General features: G+C 44.6%; 1 protein-coding gene across 3 annotated transcripts in view; it reads right to left on the bottom strand.

Moving 5' to 3' along the window:
* Fndc3b (fibronectin type III domain containing 3B) overlaps positions 1-19,876 on the bottom strand; it is a 278,725-nt gene that overhangs the window by 83,384 nt on the left and 175,465 nt on the right. The window lies entirely within an intron of this gene.

Raw genomic sequence — 19,876 nt, 5'->3', positions numbered from 1 at the left:
TACATTAAAATAGTTTAAACATAAAGGGACACCAGAGGAGCATTATACCCACTGATATGGTGGGAGGTCTGTTCTCCCGGAATTCATGTTAGCCTCTTTCCAAATGTGATGAGATCGGATGCGGAGTCTCTGAACAGAGATGGGATTAGATGAGGCTTTGGGGATGGAAACTTGGAGACTTGTGAACCGGAGCTGTATTTGAGGATATGGTAGCAAGGTGTGCTCTAGAAAGCAGGAAGCCTGACACTGAATCTGCCCACACAGGATCCAGAGCTTCCCACAATCACAATAAACATTAGCTCCTTAAGTCACCTGGGCTATGATGCTTTGTTTTGGATCCAGTGGAGGCCAGATTTCAAGCCTCGCTGTTACTGCTTAGGATGCTGGCCTCTCTGGGACTCACCAACCGGCTCAACTGGCTGACCAGAACCCCAGAGATCTGTCTGTTTCAAGTACAGGTGTGGACGACCACACCTGGCTTTTCCCATGGTTCTGGGGATCAAACTGGGGTCCTCATGGTTGTAGGGCAAGCACTCCCAACCCCCAGCTCCCTTCCAGCCTCACATCTTCTCCTTTAAAACACACTTGCAGTAAGCAAAGCTGACCTTTGTTAGTCTGTATTGTTATGTCGGTAGCTACAAGATAGTGTCTTTCTGAGCCCAACAGTCTATGTGAATGAGAAGTTCTTTTCATGTTTAAAATATCAATGATTTCAGATGGTTTTTGTTTTTATTTTTATTTTATAATCTGTTTACTTAGCACATATGATTTTTAGGTTTCATGGTGGCATTTTCAAATAAAGTCTGTCGTTTCTATGGGTTCCCCTTCCCCTCCTTGGGCCCTTCTACCCTACCCTGTCTGCTTTCTACTTAAGCATCTTGGGTGTCATACTGCCTCTCTCCCCCAACATCTCCTTACCATTCCTCAAGTTTCCTTTCTAGTTTCATAGCATGTACCATAATCATCGCTACTTACACATAACACATGAACATTAGAAGCTTGGCCCTGCAGATGAGAGAATTTTCTTTCTGAGTCTGGCTCCTTCCCTTAATAGAGTGCTTCTTAGGAAACACTTTTAATGCCAGTGTGTTAAAACTGGCAAGACTGCATCAGCATCTTTGATATGACATGCCACAAGGATAGCCACTGTTCTCTGGTTGCTTTTGTCCCTTGCTAATGGCGTCTCTGTGGAACACCTGTTAAGCACCCTGTTCTAATATGATGTGAGCCACACACCACAAGATACACAGTGCCACCAGACCAGGCTTGTTTAAACATTTTCACCCATGATGTTGGCTGTGTGACTCCGGGTCTGCAGTTACACAAATCAAACATAAGCTGATAGCAATCCACAGAGAAACTTCCTTGAAAGCAACTCTTTGCCATAATTTTTTTATTAATTATTAAGGATGAAACAAATCTGCACACAAATAAAATTGCTGTGCTTATTTTCACGTAAAGAATTAAACCTGGCTGCTATCTCATGTGGTGGGATCCAGAGTGGATCACTACTCTCTCTTTATAACCATCAACACTGACGATACTGACAGTGCAGCTGTTTCAGCTCACAGTGGAAAACAGCAGAAGTATGTTTACAGTCATTTCAGAAAGTCTTGGAAATTCCATCTTCACCCAAATCTAAATTTACTGAATGATTTTTTTTTAAAAAAAATGAAACCAAGTCAGCAACTCAAATGGCAGCTTTTACAATCAAGCATTCTGTCACAACCCAGTCCGGGATACGCTCATTTGAGACTCAAATGCAGAGGACTTACAAGGGCACATGAAAAGTCTGCTTTCTCCAAACCCATTATTTCCATAGGAGCAGAAACCTTAGTTTGCACGCAAAGCTCAACAACAGCCTTGAACCTGAGCCGAGGTATTTCAGGCAGCAGTGGCCACTGGGATGCAGCACAAGAGCCCAGGCAAAACAACACAAACTGTGTGTGATCAGAAGGAAGGAACTGTGAAATCACACGACACAACATGACAGGCTCTGCCGGGACATCTCAGAATCGCTAGGGGTTTAATTCTGAGCTAATTAATAGCTGGTTGCTGAGTGTTAAGGGGTCTTTTATTATTGACCCCACATCCAGTTACACGAGGGGTGTGGCCCTTGGTCTGAGGTGGGCATCAGACCACAGACAAGATACTCCAGTAACATACACTGAGTAAACCCAATCATGCTGATCTGTCAAAGTCCACTCCTCCCAACCCCCAACGGTCAATGTTCCTCTGTTATTTCATAGTACTGAGATTGAATCTTGGGCTTCATGCATGAGGGCAAACAGCCCAGCCCTGAGGAAACCATCTAAGCTCTGTGCCTTTTAGAAAACAAGGTGGAAAGTAAACAAACCAATAACCCAAACTCCATAGTGAGTGACATTTTAGAATATTTCCAACTTCAGTTCTTGCCACTCAAATATGGGCTAGAGTACACTTCATGGAGAATCCAGAGCAAATTTACTCTTCTTGTGAGTGTAATATCTGCCCTCAGTTCGCTACCTGCTCTTCCTCATCAACATCTCCCTCTTAGAAACTAGATAATCAAAAGAGACAGCACCATCTGCCTCAATGCCCGGAAGAAAACGCACTGTCTTCTAAGTGCACCGAGGTGAAAAACGAATTAAAATGAAGAGTTAAGATTTGGCGAGGAGGAAGGAAAGCTGGCACTTGGTGCTAGCTGGAGAGGAGGCCAGATGGGAGCCACTCCAGCACCAGAAGATTCCCATTTACTCTCTGGCATAGGTACGATGAAGAAACATCTGTGGATCCAAGTCAGTCACTAGGAAGGCAATTTTGATTGTTCTCAAACCTCCTACTTTGTATCAATCTCATTCCAGAGTCCTCCTAAAGTCAAATTACTTGGAACCTAGAGACCCGGCTTTCTATGTAAGGAGCCATCCATCACACGCCATGGAGAGATGTCTACTGTCCAAGTGGGATGCTCTTGTTGGAAAACATGACGGCATGAAAGTGTCATTTGCACATATATTCACCCCATTATGATGACACTAACTTTCTCCCAAAATACCAAGAACTGAACACATTTTTGACTCCAAATCCATTCTATAAATGACATCATCTACAACATAGACATGTCGAAGTCTATAGATTCTATGGCACATTTGGCTGCCATATCCTAATAATGGAGGAAGCCATATCCTGAACTCACAGGACTCAAGCAAAAGCAGCTATTTGGATTGTGGTCGAAGCCGGGTGAGAAATAAAATGTACAAAAAGAAAATATAAAAGGTAAGATAGGAAAAATATGAAAGATATGTCCGAAAGTGGGAGATGGTAGATAGAAAAAGGAATGATTGACAGATGAAAAGTTTCAAAATACAGCTTTCAATGGCTCTCCTAAATTAATAATTTCCAACCTAGGTAAATAAAATAATTTCTTTGATTTTAATATAAAAATTTCATTATTAATATAAAATTACATAACACAAAAGGTAACAGACAAAATTTAAGTTAACCAGGCCAGGGCAGTGTCAAATATGAAGGGTAACTGTCCCTCCTCTCCTGCCACAGTGGACTCTGCCCACATCACACACCTCTGATGGATGCCAGTTCTCCTGTCAAGCACTGCCTTAGCTCCCAGGGCTACAGTGGCCCTTGCTGCAGGGCTTCCTCTAACATTCTGCCTTCCTTTCCATACACAGTGTAGATTATACTATATTTCAGCTCCTCATCCACGGCAATCTTCCACCTTCCCCCACACCCCCGTGAATTCAACCTTCATGAGAGTAGTCAACAAATCTTGGCTGTGGACCACTGACACCCTAGAGCCTGAGTGCCTGGCAAAAGAATTCTAAACAAAGGAGAAATGCAACTCCCGAGGCAGACACTGAGTTTTCTTTTCTCATTGTGGGTAAACAAGACATCATGATGGAGTGAACTGCAAGGAAGGTAACTTAGGAAACCACAGCATCGCATCAAATATCACTAGGACAAAACTGTGCCAGCAATCTGTAGATCTCCACTGTCACAGGAGACACAAACACACAATCTAAACACATTCAGTAACCATCTTACATTTCATGTAGACAAGAAATATTTCCCTAGCCAGACTGAAGTCTGCTTAGCAACACTGTTGGCGGCCATCATACCTTTTGTCAAAGTATAATGCTAAAATGCAGTTTGGGGATTACTGATGCAAGGAAGAGTTCCTGGATCTCGCTGTAGAGGACAGCTTCTTAAACTGTGGGTGACAACCCCAGGTCTCCAGCTGAGGCTGCATAGTGAATATGGGTGCTTTGAGAAGTTGGGCAACAGTAAACTGAGCAATGGGTAAAAAGGAACTCAGGACCAAGTTTGCAGTGATCAGAGGTGCATGTGGCAATGCCCCCTCCCTGCCCAGTGCTGGCTGAGGTGTGAACAGGAACAGTCCCCCACAGGCTTGGGCACTCGACTATACTGTCTCCTGCTGCTGGTGATCTCTAGCACACCACCCAGCAGGCAGCGCCACACAAAGTCTTTACAGCAGGGTTAAGGTATGTTTACAGTGTTCCTATCACATTCAATTACAGAAGCTCAATTTAATCCCAGCACTCGGGAGGCAGAGGCAGGCGGATCTCTGTGAGTTCGAGACCAGCCTGGTCTACAAGAGCTAGTTCCAGGACAGGCCCCAAACCCACAGAGAAACCCTGCCTCAAAAAACCAAAATAGAAGCTACTGGAACTCATTTCAAAAGCTGGTGGCTAAAAAGATCATTTGCTGGGATAATTTTACAGACTACTTTATGCGAATGTGCTGGAAACACAATGTTCTCCCCCTCCCTTCATGCATAGATATATAACATTCAGGATGGTTAGAAGCTAGAGCACTCAGTACTGGGCAATAATTTCATGCTCGAGTGTTTTTGCAGCTGACTATGGCTTGACAGAAACGGTGCATACCGGTTCCAACAGAACAGAAACTTGGTTGGCCCATAAACTATGGCTGTTTTTGGTGTGTTACACTGTCTGAAATGTCCGAGTGTTCTTCCTGAACAGAGAGTACAGAGTGTTTCCAAATGGCATAGCTTATTTGTGACCCCAGCTGCTGCTATTTACGGGCACTTCACCCTTGCAGAAGAAAGCAGCCATTCCTCTCAAGACTTTCAACAAAGATAAAGATTCTGCTCTTATGTAAAGCAACAACCATCAAAATATGAATTAATCTGTGTTAGTTGGATGACATTCTTAACAACCTTAGCACCCAATGGGCAGAAGTTTCTTCTGTGAAGAAAACACAAAAGTACAGCAAACTTGACCCAGGACTATGTTTTTGAGGATGACTGTGTCAGTCAAAGGCCCCCATGTTATTGCAGGCTAGGACCAAGAAGGCAATGAGGAAGTGGGTACACTATCGGGACGCAAGTTACACAGGCAGAAAGGAATCAGCAACAAGGAGGAGGAGCTACTGGGGTGAACTGTGCATAAATACTCCCATCAGACATGCACACAAGCTGGAGACGGGAAACTGCAGCATCCACTAACAATGAGCTGACCGCCTAGCTCTGGCTGGCTGTGAACTAGTCTTTACTTCCAGGCTTGCAAAATGCGAGTCTTCATTTTGAAAGAAGTGCAGAAGTCTTATTTTCTTCCCTACCTTTTATAGGATACGCCCATTATTAAGAGATGGCTCCTAAGTTGAGATTTGGAGCAGGAAACTCCAGCATATTATAACGATGCCACCTAAATAAGAGACCTATTAATATTTATCAAATTCAGCAATTTAAAGATCATGAAGGATGAAGCAAGTGAGGAAACCTGGAGAAAATGCCCAGAAGTTTTGTGCAAGCTGTGGTTCTGACTAGCTTCAACTGTGAAACTGCAGGCGCTCCATCTGCTCACCAGCTGTGGCCCTAATCCTCTCTAATAACTTCAGTTTGCGCAAGTCCACGAGAATCAAGATGTCTTCCAAGTTTCATTTCACACTGGCTGCCAGGACTTAGACATCAGCCTCCAGTGGAAAACAGCATCTACTGGACATGAGGAGCAGGTGTTTACTGTCGGAGCAGAGAGGGAACAAGAAGGCCGACAGGAGAGGGACACAAAGTGGGATGCAAGGTGAGGGGCTTTCACGGGACTGTGCTCGCTGGCAGAGGTCTAGGGGCCTCAATACAGACTCCCCTCCCCCTGAACTATGAAAATACATTTACCTGAGAACAATATTTGTAGTTAAAAGGTGATGTCTCCCTGTCTAGCATGAGGCCATGTCCCTTCCCACTTATCACGTCTGCTGTGTTTGGGAACTGAGCAGCAATGTTCTTAGTCCTGGAACTGTTTCTTGGCCAATGACCTCCACCAAACTCAGAACTGGGATCTTCAGGCCTATGTGATACTTTCTTACAAGGCTCCACGCAGGGCGGCCATCACAGCCCCACTCCAAACTCATCTGCTAGAGAACACTAAGTCTGAAGGCTGCGGCAGCTCCAGGGTGCTGTTTATTACTCCCATATGCTGAAGTACGCGTCCACCATGGCCCCATGATGTTCTTGTTTCTGACGTGTGAGCTTAGCCACACCCATTTGTATTTACTTGTTTACATCCAGTTTTAAGCTCTTGTGCTTTCAATCTATACTGCTAGGATATTTCTTCTAAAGCCAGAATTACAAATCTCTGCTTAATCCCGCACTGACCTAGACCCAGGTGACAATACACAGGCATGACCTGCGGGCCCTGTTTCTGTGCAGACATGTATGAGAAGCATGTTTCTATCCCAGGCTACAGCTCTCAAGCGTCCTCTTCCTAGACGCTATTATCAGAGATATGGCTTTGAAAATGCCAGTGCACACACTAACCTGATAGGATCTGTTTGCATCCACGAATAATTCTGCATCTCACACTCTTCCTAACATCTGGCAGGTGATGGTTCTCAGTTTTTATTGTGTTTACATTGTGAACACTCTCGTAAGAACATAGTGACCAGATGATGCTGCCCTTGCCAGCACAGCCACGTGGACATGGAGGCAGAGACTCAAGTGTTAGAACCAAGTGCCCAGCAAGTGAGGTTCCACAGTGCTTCCTGACACTTAGGAAGGAGAGTTTTTACCTCATTCTCCGACAGAATCAAGAAGACACAAATCCATCTGAGTCTGGATGGTGCTGATTAATAAAGTTAACACAGCATTTAAAATGCATTTATTCTTCACACGAGTGTTAATGGACTCCAATGACAGCTGTGACAGAAAACACTCCCAAACAAAGACACGCTGAATTGATGGCTCCAAAGTGCTTGTGAAATGTAGGAAAAACATGCTCCTGAAAGTCTGAATTCTCTGAACTGCATGACACATCACAAGGATTAGGAAAAAGAGGGGGGGCACAAAATTCAGATTCTAACTGTGGAGAAAAGCCAACAATACAGCTGAGTGGTGATGGCGCACGCCTTTAATCCCAGCACTTCAGAGGCAGAGGCAGGTGGATTTCTGTGAGTTCGAGACCAGCCTGGTCTACAAGAGCTAGTTCTAGGACAGGCTTCAAAGAAAACCCCTGTCTTGAAAAAAAGAAAGAAAAAAAAACAAAAATAAAGAGAAAAAATGCTAGTAGAAATAACACTGGGCAAGCAGACGTAGCACAGCCACCAAAGGAGGCCCATTCTCCCCTAGAACACATGAAGGGATGGTGATGAGAATTCTTCACGGTTATTTAGCAGAAGAGAACTCATGGCTTAGTGCAGGAGGCCCCATCAGTGAGGATGGGTCAAGCTTAACAGGGAATTTTTACCTGGCATTCAATTTGTCAAGAAAAGCATTTCATCTCAGCTGTTTCTAATGCCATCCAGTCCTGGTGTGGGGATTAATAAACTATCTCATGATTCTCTCCAGCTACAATGGAATTCTGTATTTTAACCACAGCCTTATAAAATGGAAAACAAAAATGTAAATAAAAAGCAAATTCAGCAATTTATGGTATCTATAAAAAATGTTTGGAAGTACCCTTGAGTGAGCTTTGCACTTGAACCTCTGCCGACTCGGTCTGTTCTGGATACATCCAAAGGGTGAGTGAGGTCTCATGAGGGATTACAAACAACATGCAGATACACCAATGGATAAAAAGGTAGCTAGTGGCTGGAGTCAGCCAACATGTCTCCTCTGACCCTGAATCATTTGGTCTAAGAGAGGAAGGTTAAAAAAAAAAAAAAACCACTGTCCAAACAGCAGAACTCTCGAGGAGAGAGAAGTCCCGGGCAGGAAGGGTAGGGGCGTGACAGAACTGAAAGGATGAAGGTGTGTGGTGGAGGCAGGCACAGCCCGTGCTGGGAAGGACCTGCACTCTATGGCTAAGTTTGAAAGGAAAATGTGGAGATGGATTAACAAGAGCTCTCTGGCTGCCATGTGTAGAATGACTAGCAGTAGAGAGACTGAGAAAACAAGAATTCCATTTCAGACATGGAAGCTCTATAGACGTGTTCATGCATGTACGCATGTGTATGCACACACAGACATATATACAGACATACACAGACACACAGATACACGTGCACACACGCACACACGCACATGCACGTAAAGACGGTAGAAAGTTAGGAAAAGTCACACTTCATGAAGCATGTTTTGGATATCCAGAAACTTGTTACTTGTTTCACAAATTTCTCTACCTAAGTGTTCATATATGACACTAACATGTAGGAGGAATTACAAAAGCGCACATCTGAAGAAAGGTTCTGGGACAGAGTGCCTGTTCCACAGTCCAATGGAGCTAAGAAGGGACAGAGCTGAGACTCCGGATCAGCTCCCACCACCACTGTCTCAAACCATCCTGCTTCCATTGCTGCCAGTCAGCGAAACATCAGAGTGGAACATCACTCTAGACAGCAAGCAATACCAAAAGCAGTAAGCCATACTGTCTACATTTAGGATTTCAACATATTTCCACAAATGTGGCCCACAAAAAAAGGCAAATTTTAGTAAATGGAAAATATATTCCAGTCTCCAAAGCTGTCCTCAAACAGTAAGATGACTTAACCAGACACACTCAGACAGCTCTGTCCAAAGGCCTTTATTTTTCTCATCTAAATTGGTTCCAAAAGTAACTGGCAGGGCATCCTATCTGCTGTGATCGATGCTCCTCTGGAAAGAACACGTCAGTAACTAAACTACTAGCTCGCAAGGCAGTCAGGGCAAAGCCATGTAGCCGGCGCTCTAGATTTCTCAGAAGTTAGCCTAGAAAAGCTGCCCAGAGAGGCCATGTTGTCTGATGCCCCGCATCCTCCTCACCCTTCACTGGGATCCCTGCAGCATCCTGAGCAGGGAGCACACAACCAAACGGGCTGACCTGAGGCAGGCAGCAGGGTGCAGCTCCCGTGACTTCTAGAAGCCTTCTCCTTCCCCTAGCTGCAGATAGCCACGCTTACATATCTGCTGTCCTGACACTGTTGGTCATGACCATGCCTGGTAATTGCATGATCCAGCTGAGTCCGGTCAAAACTTGTTTCATCTAGGTTTGCACAACCTGGGCTCTGTGTCTGAGCTCCACCACTTTCCTCAACTTCCTGTTTTAGAGCATTGTATAGCTCTGCAAACTCAAAGGAGAGGGGAGCACCGACTAACTCGATCATCTATTTGATGATGCAGAGGCCGTGTAATGATGCCTGCCAGGCAACGATGCGTATGTATGTGTGTTTACATGCATACCCATGCACATGGATATAGATCCGTGCATTTATACACATACCTATCCCACCTAATTTGACAAAATTATAGAATTCTGCAAGCAAAGGGAATAATATGTATCAAATATTATCTTATGTAGTTTATAAATTAGTTAGGCAAAATGTCTGCCCAAAAGTAGAAACTGAAAAATCCATAAAACCCAAGTTCATTGGAACAAGCGACAATTATTAAAACCACAAGACACTTAGACTTGAAGGTATTGCCCAGATGACACACTTACAACTTCAGGAGCCAATAACTCTTTTTCAAGAGCAGACCAAATAGATCTGTATAGATGGCAGCTCTCAAGGAGAAGATACTGGGACCATCGATCATGTCCACAAGCTTGGCTGCTGTGAGTCTTCTTAAATGGAAATAAACTTTGAAGGAATATTACATCTACTAAATTTTCCTTTTTAAAAAAATAACTTTCACGAGCTTTATGCTAGGTAAGAACTGAATTGTTTTTTTTTTTTCTTCTTTCAAAGGACATGTACCTAACAAACTGAACAGATTTGTCATTTCTCAAGAAATGGTATTTATTACATCTGCTACTGCATTCTCTACCAAGCTTTCTGGTCGACACGCGGTGAGCGGCTTTCACAGACCATGTCCTTCCATATGAGTCCGTCCCTGGGCCTGAGAGCAACGGTGCCAGCTGACCACAGACGGACACGGCTAAACCAACCTCCCTCCGTTTGCCATAGCTTCTCTCACGGTGTCTGCCACAACAATAAAAGCTGATGATAAACACAGGAGGGAAGTCGTCCCTGCATTCAATCTGAGGACTCACTGCATAAACACCCTAGATGTGGCCTTCTGTAAGGGCACTGCCTCCCTTAGAAAGGAGACAGCTCTGCCATTGGCTCCCGCCCTATGTACTACAGAGACCTGTGTGCTGCCAGGCATTAGACCTTAAATCCTACAGCCGTGCTGAGAAGACTAAATTTATCAATCAGACCTAAACAGGACATGTCATCAAGAGCCAATTCTGCCCAGCTTTTAGAACAGATATGCTGGAAGTAACCTGGGGTGGGTTGAAACAGTCTCTGAAAAGATCCCAGAAACCCACCCTCAGAATGGATGAGTTATCTGATATGGTCCAATCTTCAGTGGATGTAATGGAGGATTCTGAGATGAGAAAACATCCCTGGGTTTTCTAGGTGGGCCCTAAATGAAATCCCATGCAAGAGGAAGCAGAGATAGACTGAACACATGCAGGATCGGGAGAGAACGCTACATGAAGAAAGAGCTAGAGACCAGGAGATGCTAGGATATGACCACTAGCCAAGGGATGCTGGCATTCACTTATGGCTAGAAAAGGTACGGTTTCTTCTAGTGAGACTCTCGAGGGAGCCTGGCCCCACAAGCTAGCTAACCAGCCTCATGACAAACCTCTAGGACCTCTGACCTCTGAAACTACCCTCAAGCCCTCCACACAAAGAACTAATGATGACTTCCTGTTGCTTTTCACTACCAGCTTTGTTGGACACAGGAAACTAACGGCACTCCCAGTTTTTGATCTATGGTATTAAAATCTGTGGGTGCAGTCAGTACAGTGTGACAAGAGGCAGCAGCGAGAACTGGGCCCCGGAAGAGTGATAGAGATCAGATCTGCCAGGACTGTGACAGCCTCTCTAGATGCCATTTTCACACCAAGACAGAACTCAGATCTGCTTTTAATTTTGAGTGCCTGGTAACAGCAGACAGGCCTATTCAGAATTACCCCAGATAAAGGGTAACACCAGCTAACTCCTGCTCAATGCAGTCTCCTAGGCACAGGAAGTGATGAAGCCTAACTCCTGCTCAATGCAGTCTCCTAGGCACAGGAAGTGATGAAGCCTAACTCCTGTTGGATCCCTTCTCCTAGGCGCAGGAAGTGACGCAGCTCCATTTCCCCTTCTCATGTGCATCAGAAGAGTTCTGAGCTGCGAGAGAGCATCCACTCGTGACTGGATGCTTCCTAGTGAGATTGGCTAGGAATGCTCCTAGCAGTAGATTATATACGTGGTGTTCATAGATCCAAGTCTGAAAGTGCCCCGTGAGACTTGGGAAACTGAATAAAATGGAAAAATTACAAGCAAGTGTTCCCACAAAACATTTAGTCCTCTAATAACCCAAATTTCTCTTGAATAAGAGCAATTTTCCAGGAATGAAACCAGCATCTACATAGAGTATAATTAACATAACTGTCACTCCAATTAGTCCTTCGGAGAGGCTACCGCTGAGTGGCGCCGTCCTCCCCAGCACTGACAAGAGCACTCCAGTCACTGTGTAGGAAGTCTCGGACACCAGGCTCCTTCCATTTCAGTCATCAGTATCTTTTGGAGACAAGGTGTCGTTTAGCCTAGGCAAGCCCACAGTTCCTATACAGCCAAGGACAGTTTTGAGCTCCTGATCCTCCTGTTTTACATTCCAAATGCTGAGATTCCGGGCATATCCTGCCATGCCAGGCCTTCCTCTTTGACTTCTATAAAATCCAGTGCAGCCTTAAATAGGTTACTGTCCCCACTCCTGGCTCAAAATAGATATTAAAAAAAATCATGCTAGTTGCAAAAGCTATAGCATTAGTGAACAATTACCCTAGTTCTTTGTGTCCAACGTTCTTCGCCCTAAGCCTTTCAATTACTTTTTGACACTGAAAAGAGATGAAAATTAACTCTGGCACAGTAGCAGGTGAGGGATAGAACAAAGGCACATTGTTTGGATGAATACCCATCATCAGGCATATTGGAGGTCTGAATACGATCAAATTTTCAATATTTGATTCTTACTGACCTATTGAAATAGTAACATCCTTGTACCTATCCAACATTACAAATGAGTCCTAGAAATAAATTATGAACAATTCATGTTTCAGCCTTCCTAGGTACAGCAATCTCTACTGCAACTCTTAGCATCAGCAACAGAACATACTCTCTTTTCTAGTCTGCTGACCCTGCTACCAAGGAGATTATTAAAGAGGAAAATGGGTAAAAGGAGCTCAGATCCAGTGAAGGTTGAGACAAGAAGATTGTGTGCTCAAGGCCAGCAAGATCTTGGCTCAAAAGCATTTAAAACAATAACAACAGCACAAGTGGACAGAAGGGATAAGCAGGAAGGGTGTGGAAATAGGTGGGGGTCAGTGGGGGTCACCCACCTCCTAAGGAAGGGCCATGGACTTACCTGAATGCCTTCCTAGTCCACAGATGAACCCCGTGAGCGAGCATGGAATGGATTTTAATGTAAGAACAATTGAACCTCTCTTTCTTAAAACTTGACAGCTGTGATTTTTTTTTTCAAAATGAGTACTAAAAATATCCTTAATATTCATTTCATTCTTTCTGATGTACTCCAAAACATAAAATGAAAATATCTTGGTAAATGGATGAGCAACTTAATAAAAATAAAAAAAGATAAAACCCAGACAGGTTATTAGTGATAACAAATATATCAAGTCTTATAAGTTAGCTGTACAGAATGAAGAAATGCAAAGAACAAAGAAAAATATAAAAGAGAAAAGAGAACCCTAACGTCTGTGTGCATCCTATACATTATCCAGATGAGAATAACTAAAGTTCTGTCATCCTAAGTACAGACAGACTACGGATAACATTATATTCCAATCACAAAGCGGCCTGGTCACGGAAGCACACCAATTGGCCTAACATGATCTTTAAAATGTGATACAGGAAACAAGCATGTGTACTTTACAGAATCAGGCAACCGGGAAGTCGAAATGTTGACCACAGAGCTTCCTTTGGGGAAATATTAATGTGGTGGGGACTACCTAACTCAAAAGAGACAGTTTTGCTTTCATTCACGAGACCACTACAGCCAGAGGTTAAAATACAACAACAACACTTCATTCACATACATGTAATTCTTCTCTGAGCTGAAAACATCATTTTGAAATCAAAGGCATTCTGAGAATTTGAGTCACTGTCCCATGGAGTAAGTAGTACTGATATTGTCAATATACTTAAAACAAACAACTTGGCAGTTGAGTAACTCAGCACTGATAGTCCCATTGCACTTAACACAATCTTCTCAAGAGAGTTCCTAAGAAGGAGATATTGATCCCCTATGAGACTCTTTGGAGCAATACTGCACCAAAAGAGATTGTCCCAAAGGACTACATATTGATTTTTAAAATGTGCTTGGCAAGGCACTCAAATAGTTTTGAGGAACTCAGTGAACCAAAACTATGGTGGCTTCCCTACCCTCCTACTCTAAACTGCTCACTGTTCCTTCTCGTTTGTCTTTCCAAGTAACAAGAAGAGGTGAGTGGAAGTTCACCGTATGAAGTAGGTCGTAAATGCACTTAAGAAAGACTTGTTCAAAAGATATTGGTAGATCTGGTCTTCCACGCACTTTTCCCATGTCCCTTTCATGGGGATTCGGATAAATCCACAATGCAAGAGTGAGATTTCATGGAAGAACTATACAAATTCTTTCTACTATGTGTAAAGGTAACCTGAGAATGATTTCAGTTTTCAGAGGACTTAAGAGAATCATGCCAACTCGTCAGAGCAAAGTAACCCAGGGACAAAGGACATGTGTTCATTTCCTCTGTAAGTCTAAATTTTCAACTTAAAACCCAAAATTAGAAAAATTCTGATTCTAGGTTTTAAATATATCAAAATTCTAAAACATGGTATAAACCACATTGAATTGACAGTCTGAACATGCTGCTATTCTTAAACTCTATTAAATAATCATTTATTTGTTTTGGATAGGGTGTCAGCAGTTCAGATTGGCCTCAACCCAGCACACATCGGAAGGTAACCTTTTTGCCTCTGTCTCTGAGAGCTGTGATTATAGGCAAACATCCTCACACTCAGCTTATGCCAGGACTCAAACCCAGAGTTTCATCAATGCTAGGTAATCACACTTTTTTGAGATCTAAGCTACCTGGTTAGCTTACTGAGCTAGAACATCTCAGACGCCGTATCTGTTTGCTCAACTGCACAGAGGAAGTTCGTGAAACAGAAGATGCTATACACTCAGGTTATGTCATGTCCAGGTAATCACTCCATCCACCATTTCCAGCCAACAACAAAGCAATCTAGAGTGCACAGCAGGCTGAGTGGGTTCAGACACAGAGTCAATGGTCTATCCCAACTCCCTCCTTGGGCCCACAGACAGCCCCGATGTGCAGGAAACAGAGGAACAGAGGACATTTGTGCTGATGGCCCTCTGAAGCACCTTCCTCACCTGTCCCTGACCTCCACTGCCCTATCACTCTGACCCAGACAGCAGGAGGCCTGGCTCCTCTGTACTCTGACAAAAAGCAATTCTCATATCAGGAAAATATCTTTTTTCCATAATCCTTAAGATTCTCAAACCCCTTGGTGAGTGTCTGCAATCACACAGAGAGCTCACGGCAGGCCCCTGAGCCTCTGCTCTTACCCATCCCCATTCTATGCACAGAAGAAGACGAAGCTATGAGAGCTTTCGTGCCCAAGGCTGCAAGGCTCTCACACGACAGCGACAGGCTGAAAGGAAACCTCAATCCGTGAGACGCCTATTCTAAGTGATTTTGCTTCTAAATACAACACACTGCTGAAGATGCTGGCCTTCACCCCAGTTACGCTCAGAATATACTTCAGCAAAAGCAATGTCTCAGTCAAATTGAAAGCTACACATATACCAGAAAGACACCATATCATTGCATCTACATGCTGTTTAAAGGGATCTAGGAGATGGCATGCGCTTTGCCATCATCTAAATGCTGCTCAGATCAGTGTCCAAGAAAGTAAAATGGCGGAGAAAATAACACAGGTCTGCAGAGCTTGGTGCTATGTGTGGGGAAACTCCAGCAACTCTGCCCTCACACTTCCATGAACACCGACTTGCAGAGGACAAGCAGAGGAGTTCTTGTATGTTGTACCTCTGTTTGAAATCTGCGAGGCTCTAAGCATGATGTAATGGGTTAAGATCCAGAAACTGACATGGAAAAGCATCAGTGTCTTGCCTGTTAAGAGACTGTGCCAGGCTGTGGTGGCCCACGCCTTTAATTCCAGCACTTGGGGGACTGAGGCAGGCTGATCTCTGTGAGTCTGAGGCCAGCTTGCCTGCTGGTCTACAGAGCGAGTTCCAGGACAGCCAGGGATACATAGTGAAACCCTGACTCAAAAAAAAAAAAAAAAAAAAGTCACATGGTTAACATCTTTAAAATTTTACACTGTAACAAAATACAGGGAGAAGAGAAGGCTAAGGCAAAGGGACCTAGCAACTTTACAAGGACAACAACTGGCTACTGAGTTTGGGCTGCCAGTCTCCTCTTTGTGGAGCTTTTAAGTTTGTCTTCAAAGCAGTGAAGCTAGCACACCAGTAATGGTGGGGGATGGGCATGCTGCGGTCTTACAGAATCCCTCACAGTTTGGATATAGTTTTCACAGAAGAATGCCCAGTCAGGAAGTTCACATCTGAACATCACTGTCTGTCTCTCAGTCTTCTTCCCCATCCCACAAGACTAGGCCCTGTGTCAGCTGGGCCCTCACCAGAGCCTGCCCGAGGCTGCCCGGGCTGAGGGGCTGGAGTTGGCCACCAGCTCAAGACAGCTATCTAAGTGCTGGTGCCAGCCGCTGTTCCCCGCTGAGGAGAAAGCTTTGAGCTCTGCTCCAGGGATGCACACTGTCCTCCGAAAGACTAAAAGCTCTTCGGGCTTGTTCAGACTATTTTCACTTTCCAGACTCTACTTGGCAGAACAAATGGGTGAATTCCAGGGACCTGAGCTCACTTTGAATGCTTTTTCATGTTTTCTTGGTATCTTTGCCATGTTCAAGATTTACAGGCGGCAGAAGGCAAGCAAACACTCGGGATTTCCATCAGTGGCAGAGGTATGCATGAAACACCCTGAAAAGCTACAGTACCAATGCAGAGGGGGCAGTTAATCTCCTCCCTCCTCCTCTTTCACATGTGTGTGGGGTACATGTGTATATGCACATCCACATGTGCAGAGGCCGCCCAAAGTTGGTGTCTTCCTCAGTCACTCTCCATTTTATATCCTGAAGAAAGCGTTTCCCAGTTGAACTCAGAGGTCACTGGTTGGCTAGCCTAGCAAGTACTCTTGGGAAACTGTCACCTCCATTACAATGCTGAGATTAAAGATGGCAGCCACGCCTGCCTGGCTTTTTCACATGGTGTCTGCTCTCAGATTTGGGCAGCAAGAGCCTTATCCACTGAGCCATTCCCCCAGCACTCGATATTTCTTATTACGAGGAAGTCAACTTGCATGGTAATTTGGGGTAAAAATACCACTCCCCTCCATGTGTGCTTGTGTGTGCTCTGTTTGTGCGTGCACATGTGGGTTCCAGTTTAAGACAGACTCTCTTGATGCATCTCAGGCTAGTCGGCCATCCCCTCCTGGAGAGTACCCCGTTTCTACCTCCCAGGTACATGTTACTATCCCAAGAGTTAAGTAGGTTCTGAAGACTTGAGGACAGGTGCTCACACTTGCTTGGCCACTGAGCCATTTTCCTAGCTCATGTACACTATCTGAGCAGTGACTGAAAAATATAGGAAGAGAAAAAGATGTCAAGGAGGACCACCACAGTAAACAGCTGAAATCTAAGCAGTAGATAATGGGGTGTACTGTGGGGGCAGAAGTCACTGATGAAGGAGGAAGGTCAGGAATAACACCCTCCTCCTTGGTGTTCATGTTACCTCAGAAGCCAGGAGTCTCTCTCTAGTGGAATCTGCTCTGAAACGTACCTGAGTCTTGGGATTCTTATTTATTCCAATGGTCAAATGCTGAAACTAGGCCTGTGTCTGACTCCTCTGTTTGGAATTCTTACCATTGTGTCTTCCCCAGAGGTCACAGTGTCAGTTGCCACTCCTATCTTAGCAACACAAAAGGATTTCTCCACCATTAATGCATCATTCCACAGAATACATTTCATTTCAACTGAACGATGAATTTTTAGATGCCTCTCACCTCTCTCGATCCGTTCCTACTTCCTTACCCTCGCCACTCTGAATCATGGTCAAACTCGATGGCGTTCACCAAGCCACTGTCTGTCCAGCTAAGTGCTGACCATCACTTGGAGTACCCACTGAGCACAGGGCAGGCAACGGTGGGTGATCACTTGAAGTACAAAGCCAGCCTGGTCTATGTATTGAGTTCCAGGCCCGTCAGAGCTACAGAACAAGAGACACTGACCGCTAACTAGGTGGGGGGGGGGGGGGGCGAGATACCCGCTGAGCCTTCTTGCCGGCCCTGTGATTTTTATTTCCTGGTTGTGCCATGTGGAGAGAAGGACCAAGCGATTCTGGAGGCCAAAGCTAACATGAGGGAAGGGTCATGGAGAGAGCAGCCCGATCTCATTCTGCCTCTATTCCTTGTGAAACGCTGGGTTCTTTGGGTCCAAAGCAAATGTGAGCTCACCACCATCTTAACAAACAACTGCTTTCTAAACACCAACCAGGCCACAAGCTCCCCAACCATTCCACCCTCTCTCTCTCATAGGGCGTAAAACATGAAATGCCCAGAGACCTGGGAATGCCCATGAGTATTCCGTGGAGACGCCGACACAACGGCAGTCCTTCCACAGGGCGCCGCACACAGAGCAGAGAGCACACGTGGGCACATGCACTGTGAGATATCTTCACACAGAGGAAGTTGTGTGTCGACAAAGTGGATCTGCAGCTGCGCTGCGTTCATCCAATCAACCCTCCTCTTTCATCTTTGCCTATGATCTTTTGCTTGAATTTACTTTACTTACTCCTGTTCTAAGTACCTACATCACTTCTGGCAAATCTAGACAACACGAACATTCCCTTTTCACATTTGGGTGAAAATCTTCCTTTGAATAATCTATACTTGTGTGTGTGTGTGTGTGTGTGTGTGTGTGTGTGTGTGTGTGAGAGAGAGAGAGAGAGAGACAGAGACAGAGACAGAGACAGAGACAGAGAGTGAGAGAATAATTCTCTTCTTTGGTTGAAATCAAGTATTGTTAATAAAATATCCCTTCTTATATTTAATTTGACACATTATTTCACAATCATAATCAAATAATGTGTCAATCAGGACATAAAATAGTTTAAAATAGGAAAACCAATTCTAAACAGCAACTGTAGCATGATTTGACTGAGTTATTTTAACACATGGTATGAACCTAAAATCCACAAAACATGGGCGAATGAGCTGGGAAGACAGCTGTGCCCTGGAACACTCAAACACGTCTAAGCAGAGGAAAGAGTATTTCACAGACCAGATGCAGCACCTCCACTTAGAAGCTGTGTAAAAGATTCTCAACTCGGAGTCTCTTTCACACGCCATCTGTTTGTGTTTTCATTAATAACTGTCCACGTGCAATGATTGCAGGACTCAGCGACAATGCAGAAGATGCTAAGGAGAACATGAAAAGGATTCACACCACCCTCACAGACTGTCTCAGCACTGCGCTCTTGAGACATGACAGCTTCTCAGTTGTGAAGGGCCTCCAGGGAGACTCCACCTCGCAGCCTGCCCTCTTCTTACAGGTGCCCATCTTCAGACATGCAGACACACAGAACTTCTGCCTTTTCCCGTCACAAATGTCATCACAGCCAGTCACTGGTTTATGGACATAAGGAAATGGACTAGAGAGCAGACAGCGCAATGGTTCCCAACCTGTGGGTCTTGGCCCCTTGGTTGGGGGCAACCCTTTCACATGGGTCACCTAAGACCATTGGAAAACAGATATTCACATTACGATTGATAACAGGAGCAAAATTATAGTTAAGAAGTAGTAATGAAAATAATTTTATGGCTGGGGAATCAGCACAACATGAGGAGCTGCACTCAGGGACCCAGCATGAGGAAAGGAGAGAACCACTGGTTTAGAGGACACCCTGCCTGCTGTGCAAGCATGAGGATGCGAATCTGAATTCAAGCGCCAGGCATGGACACACGCACACCTGCACACACTCACATGTACGCACAGTCCTAACACGAGTGCCGTGGAGTATGGGACAAAAGGATCACTGGGGCTTCCTGGATGCTGGCCTAGCTCCAGGTTTAGGGAAAAACCTTGTCTGAAAGGAATAAGGTGGAGAGAACAAGCCAGGCACTCAGTACCCTCCTCTGGCCTCTGCAGTGCACTTAGAGAAGCAATCACAGACATGAGCATACCATACATACCACATTCACATATACACAGTCACACACATACACACACAATGGGCTGGGTCAAATAATCTATCTAAGTCTGAGATTTGTTCATCTTTGCCTGCCAGTATTTATTTAGATTTATAAATTCATAG

This window comes from Alexandromys fortis, unplaced genomic scaffold, assembly GCF_014885135.2.
Source record: "Alexandromys fortis isolate MF-2015 unplaced genomic scaffold, M_Fortis_MF-2015_v1.1 scaffold_41, whole genome shotgun sequence".
NCBI lineage: Eukaryota > Metazoa > Chordata > Mammalia > Rodentia > Cricetidae > Alexandromys > Alexandromys fortis.
Note: the sequence above shows the minus strand (reverse complement) of the source record. Positions and strands in the feature narration are given on the sequence as shown.